We start from the raw sequence: 6,223 nt of genomic DNA on the forward strand, positions 1-6,223 counted from the left end.
CTGCTGAGAAGAAAGTGTATTCGCTCTTGGTTGGATGGTATATTCTATAAATGTCCGTTAAGTCTAAATTATTGATTGTGTTATTGAGATCTATGGTTTCTTTGTTCAATTTTTGTCTGGAAGATCTGTCCAGTGGTGAGAGAGGCATGTTAAAATCACCTAGTATTATTGTGTTATGGTCTATTTGGTTTCTGAAATTGAGAAGGATTTGTTTGACATACATGGATGACCCACTGTTTGGGGCATAGATGTTTATGATTGTTATATCTTGCTGATTTATGCTTCCCTTAAGCAGTATGAAATGACCTTCTTTATCCCTTCTGACTAACTTTGGCTTGAAGTCCACATTATCTGAAATGAGGATGGATACTCCAGCTTTTTTGCTGAGTCCATGTGCATGGTATGTTTTTCCCCATCCTTTCACCTTTAGTCTATGGGTATCTCAAATGGTGCTGGGAGAATTGGAAATCCATATGCAGCAGAATGAAACTAAACCCATATCTCTCACCATGCATGAAACTAAACTCAAAATGGATTAAGGACCTCGGAATCAGACCAGAGACCCTGCAGATTATAGAAGAAAAAGTAGGTCCAGATCTTCAACATGTTGGCTTAGGACCAGATTTCCTTAACAGGACTCCCATAGCACAAGAAATAAAAGCAAGAATCAATAACTGGGATAGATTCTAACTAAAAAGCTTTCTCTCAGCAAAGGAAACTATCAGCAATGCGAAGAAAGAGCCTACAGAGTGGGAGAATATCTTCGCCAATCATACTTTAGATAGAGCACTAATCTCCAGAATCTATAAAGAACTCAAAAAACTCTACTCCAAAAATACAAATAATCCAGTCGACAAATGGGCTAAGGAAATGAATAGACACTTCACAGAAGAAGATCTACAAGCAATCAACAAACATATGGAAAAATGTTCAACATCTCTAGTAATAAGAGAAATGCAAATCAAAACCACCCTAAGATTCCATCTCACCCCAATTAGAATGGCGATTATCAAGAATACGAGCAACAACAGGTGTTGGCGAGGATGTGGGGAGAAAGGTACACTCATACATTGCTGGTGGGGCTGCAAATTAGTGCAGCCACTCTGGAAAGCAGTGTGGAGATTCCTTAGAAAACTTGGAATGGACCCTCCATTTGACCCAGCTATCCCACTCCTTGGTCTATACCCAAAGGACTTAAAATCAGCATACTACAGAGATACAGCCACATCAGTGTTCATAGCTGCTCAATTCACAATAGCCAGACTGTGGAACCAACCTAGATGCCCTTCAATTGATGAGTGGATAAAGAAACTGTGGTATATATATACAATGGAATATTACTCAGCCATAAAGAATGATAAAATTATGGCATTTGCAGGCAAATGGATGAAATTGGAGAATATCATGCTAAGTGAGATAAGCCAATCTCAAAAAGCCAAAGGACGAATGATATCGCTAATAAGTGGATGATGACACATAATGGGGGGAGGAAAGGGTTAGTGTTAGGGTTAGAGTTAGGGTTAGGGAGAGGGGCAAGTATGGAGGAAGGAAGCACTGTATAGAGGGAAAAGAGGGGTGGGAGGGGTGAGGGGAAGGGAAAAAATAACAGAATGAATCAAACAACATTACTCTATGTAAATTTATGATTACACAAATGGTATGCCTTTACGCCATGTACACACAGAGAAACAACATGTATCCCATTTGTTTACAATAAAATAAAAAAAATGAAAAAAAAATACTATGTTAGCATGGAGGCATTAAATAGTGCTTTGAGGAAAACAAAATGGGTGAAGTAGATACAAGACTTGGTACTTATGTGCACCACGCTTTGATGGAGGCATTTAGCAAATACCATAATTACCCTTAGAGGTATTAAAGGTTGGAATATAGGGAAGTGACAAGAATGCAGTTCAAAGATCAGCATAGTGAAATCGCCTAGGTTTTTAGTTCCCTAAGGCAGCTGTAGCAAAGCCCCAAACTAGATGGCTTAAAACAACATAAATCTGTTATTGCATAGTTCTGGAGCCTGTTGTAAAAATAAGTGTAATTTTATATGCCAAAGTTTTTGCATGGCAGCATCAAATTAGTGGTTTGAAAAGAGGTTTTAGTCAGAGAACAGAGACATAAAAATATGCATTTTCCCTTATTATCAGAAAAATGGGAATTTCATTTTGGACCTTCAAACTCCTTAAACAACAAAACAAGCAAGTAAACTGAAGTACACATTCATAACAAGTTCCCACTCTTGAAAGTATTTGCTACAAGCAATTTCTCTATACATTTACTTGAATGTTTAATAATTGGGTTAGCTTTCCATCACTGGGACAAAATACCTGAGATAAGTCAACCTGTGCAGAGAAAAGTTTTATTTTGGCTCACAAATTCAGAGGTTTTAGTCCTTGGTCATTTGGCCCTGTTGCTTTGGGCCTGTGGCAAGACATAATATCATATCAGGAGCATGTGGCAGAGGAAAGCTGTTCATGTCATAAGAGCTGGGATGTGAGAAGAGAGAGCGGAAGGGGCCAGGGTTGCACAGTCCCCTTCAAGGGAACACCCTGAGTGACCCCTTTAGGCCCCATTTCCTAAAGGTACTATTACCTCCCAATAGTGCTACAGTCTGGGGATCAAGTCTTCAGCACATGGGCCTTTGGGGGTCAGGTTAGATCCAAATCACAGCAATAATAAATGAAGACAAAATATATTCAGTGAACTGCCCCACTTTCCTGGAAGGTGTAGTCTGTGAAACTGGATGTATTAGCTCAGTGTTAATCATGTAACATGTTTTATTCTTTGCTTCTCACTTTCTCCCACTCTTCCCTAAAATAAATGTGGGACTCAACCTTGTTCATTTTGTCTCATTGTCTATGAAAATCAAAGCCCATTGATATCTCCATATCCCACGAGTAACCAGGTATCTGTGTACAGTTGGGGATAAAGATGAGCAGTTCAGTGATACCTGTTTCCATCTTGTTCTTGTCTGCAGAATGAATGACTATATAAAAAAAAATCCCATAGTAAATCATTTCCAACCATATACTATATTTTCCCCCCACAAATCAATGATAATAATGAAAATAGTAATAATAAATAAAGGTTCAAAGTTTCTCCCTCCATCTCATGTTTCAACTCCTCCATCTCATGCCTTATGAGAAAGCAGTAAACGTTCTCACCACTACAAGACATTTCTGTTTTTAACAACCTTTGTAATCTCAAGGAAAGAACCATTTTTCTTATGCACTTTTAAAACTTAATAGTCTGTAATACATTCTCTTTCTGAGTGTGAGAGAATGAAATACAAAAACAAATGCTTATTTGTTCATTGTGCTGAAAATGTCTAACGTTAGAAGAAACTTTGGTTTCCACAGAAAATATTGGCTTCCCCATTAGCCATCTGCTAGATGGCGGGAATGTTCTGTGTGGCTTTCTCAGCTGGAACATTTGGGAAATGAATACATTGTTGCAAAAAACTCACATTGTTGGCCATAATGTTTGTGATAATGTTGTTGACTTACCAGATGTCCTGGAAATTCCTGGGGTGGAAGTATTTCTAGTTGCTCCAAGCCTCTGTGTGGTGTTGTAGAATGGCGTTTGGTCTATATGACTCTAGCTATTTCTCCTGATTTACAGTGGAGTTTTTCGTTCAGTCAGTCATTCTGCAGACTAAAACAAGATGGAAATAGTTACCATTGAACTGCTCGTCTTATCCCAAATTTTACATAAATACCCGATACAGAAAAGATCCATTATTTGTCATTTCTCAAAATAATTCCTTCTCCAACCCCAACTATATGCCTCTATTCTTATGTAAGATTAAATAGCATGACCTTCCCTGTTCTTGTCTCCAGCTGGTGAAGAAGCAACAAAGTCTAACAGTTGAATGCTTTACTCACTCATTATGCTTATGGAGTTTGTTTGAAATGTGAATAACCTGTTTTCAGCTTGAATCTTCCCTTTTGAAATTAGATTAATGGAGTGACAATAAAGTGAAAAGAACTACACACTTTGGCATGCAAATAGATTAGAATTCTTCTCTTGCAAATGGAATTATCTCTTACCAGCCTGCTCCTCTACCTGTTTTCATTTAAAGCAACAGAATTCTCTGTGCAGAGTGAACACTTGTTCTAAATGTGAATCTATTTTACTACTCCATAGACTTCTGACAGCTGCACCAATCATAAGGGACTACATGTATGTGTTGAACTAAACTTCACTTATATCTTTTACTCTTAGCAGAATGAGTAGCATAGGGGTTATATTCTCAATGATATTTAATGGATGACTTAATTTATATTCCAACACACAATTGCAGTTCATTTGCTCCTTGAAATTTACATAGTATCAGGGCAAAGGCATGGACAATCCAGTCTGATGTCACTCATCTTTACAAGCATCCCCTGGCCTGGGGCTCTGTCATCAACTTGCACAATTGCTGTTGAGACTGTCTTGCCCCAGTGACCCCTCTGGATTTGAAGATTCTTGCTGTTGCTTAGATACATGGGAACATCTGACAAGTTACCTATGCCATGTACTCTTAAGCCCCATAGCAATCCTTCTCTGGGCTTTTCTACTGCAGGGATCTCCATCTAGAAAGTTCATTTAATCACTGTTTCCCTTAGACTTCATGCATCTCTTTTAGATTGTGCTCCCTCCCTGCCACTCCCCATCATTCTTCCTACAAAGCAAGTCCAGGCTTCCATCTCCTGAGCCCACAGAAGTCTGTGTTCTCATCTCCCCTTCATTTCTCTTTATTCTCTTCTTCATTCCCTTTCATTCTCCTTAAAGGAACCAGGTTTGAGGGATTCAAATTTGTGTATGGCTCTTTCTTTTTTTCCATCCTTGCCCTAACATTGCAAATTGTAGGAAAGAAGAGAAGGAAGGAAACACAGCAGAAACTTAAAATCATCTATTAATATTTCAAAAACTTTAAGCCACCACCGAACTAATCAGAATAGAGAAATAAACAGGAGAGAAGGCTGAAATAGAGGATGGAGGATTGACAACTTTATCAGCAATTTTCTGATGTTCAAAGAACTGTTCTGCAATGATGGTTCCTAGAGGCTGACATTCAGGTGACGCTCCAGTCCCGGCCCTCACTGTGCTTTGTCCCAGTGAACCTGACTAACTGAATTTGATAAAAATTGTAAGAGCTATTCAATATAGAATCAAACAAATACAAATTGGTGTCAGAAAAAATATCGACATTGTATTGTCAACCATTGATACCATGTGTTCTGATGGAAAGTTTTTCTTATGAATAAGTGTCTTCTATTTTGGGGATATCTCCATAAAAACATGGAAATTTAGAGTGGAAAACACTTAGAAATTATCTCATTTACTGGCTTTCATTCTTCCCTATATATCCTAACCACCAGGGAAGATTTCACAACTATACGCATGCCCAGTCCCATCCTGAACTTAGTGGATCAGAATATCTACAGGTGCGTGCCAACCACTGGTATGTTTTAAAGCTCCTGGGAGGTCCTAACACACACTGGGGGTTAAACTCATCATTCCCACCTGCCTTTCCTATTTAGGTAGGTAGATTCTGATTTCTCCAAGGTATATCATCCTAAGTAGAGAGAGCAATGGCTTAAAACTGCTCCTCCCAAAACTTTATTATCCATTCTTTTCACCATACCCCACTGAATCTCAACACTTAAGCAGCATTTTGGAGTCTCTGCAAAAAGGTTCTGCTCCAGTTTATTTCAATGATGAAGAGAACACAATAGAAGAGCATCACATTTTATCGACATGGTTTTCCCATTCCCAAAGCTTAACTTTTCTTATTTCCCCAAAGAATGCCTCCACATCTCCCCAGCCCCACCCCGTCCACTTGTTTGATAAATGTTAAACAACACATTTATGAGATGGCATTCTGTTCTAGAATGACATTTTAAAGCCCTGAAGTTTAATTGCTGTGGATAACCATCGATCATCACTGGGATGCCCCTGGGACAGTGGACTTTGAGGGATGCCATCCATCTCGTGGCAATATTGTGGCTGGCTGCCTTCCCCTCTTCATCACTGGTTGATGGGGCTGATGGAGATCGGCTGCTGCACTTTCAAAGTGCCTCCCTGTTCTCTCACCTGCTCTGCTTGACTACTGAACTGAGCCGTGTTGTGACAGTCTGCCTGCTCTTCCCTGTTCAGATTAATGAATACAGCTTTAGCTGTTAATTCAAAGCTAGTCAAGCTTATATCCAACAATTACAGACCAATT

At 39.0% G+C, this 6,223-nt stretch overlaps 1 long non-coding RNA gene across 1 annotated transcript in view; it reads right to left on the bottom strand.

Annotated features, from left to right (window-relative positions):
- LOC306659140 overlaps positions 1–3,636 on the bottom strand; it is a 56,347-nt gene extending 52,711 nt beyond the window's left edge. Inside the window, exon 1 of the long non-coding RNA XR_013763226.1 lies at positions 3,516–3,636. This is a non-coding gene — a long non-coding RNA (uncharacterized lncRNA). The remainder of the gene's footprint in view (positions 1–3,515) is intronic.
- Positions 3,637–6,223: the final 2,587 nt, after the last annotated feature.

The sequence above is a fragment of the Sciurus vulgaris genome (genome assembly GCF_902686455.1).
Source record: "Sciurus vulgaris genome assembly, chromosome: 4".
In the NCBI taxonomy this organism is placed as follows: domain Eukaryota; kingdom Metazoa; phylum Chordata; class Mammalia; order Rodentia; family Sciuridae; genus Sciurus; species Sciurus vulgaris.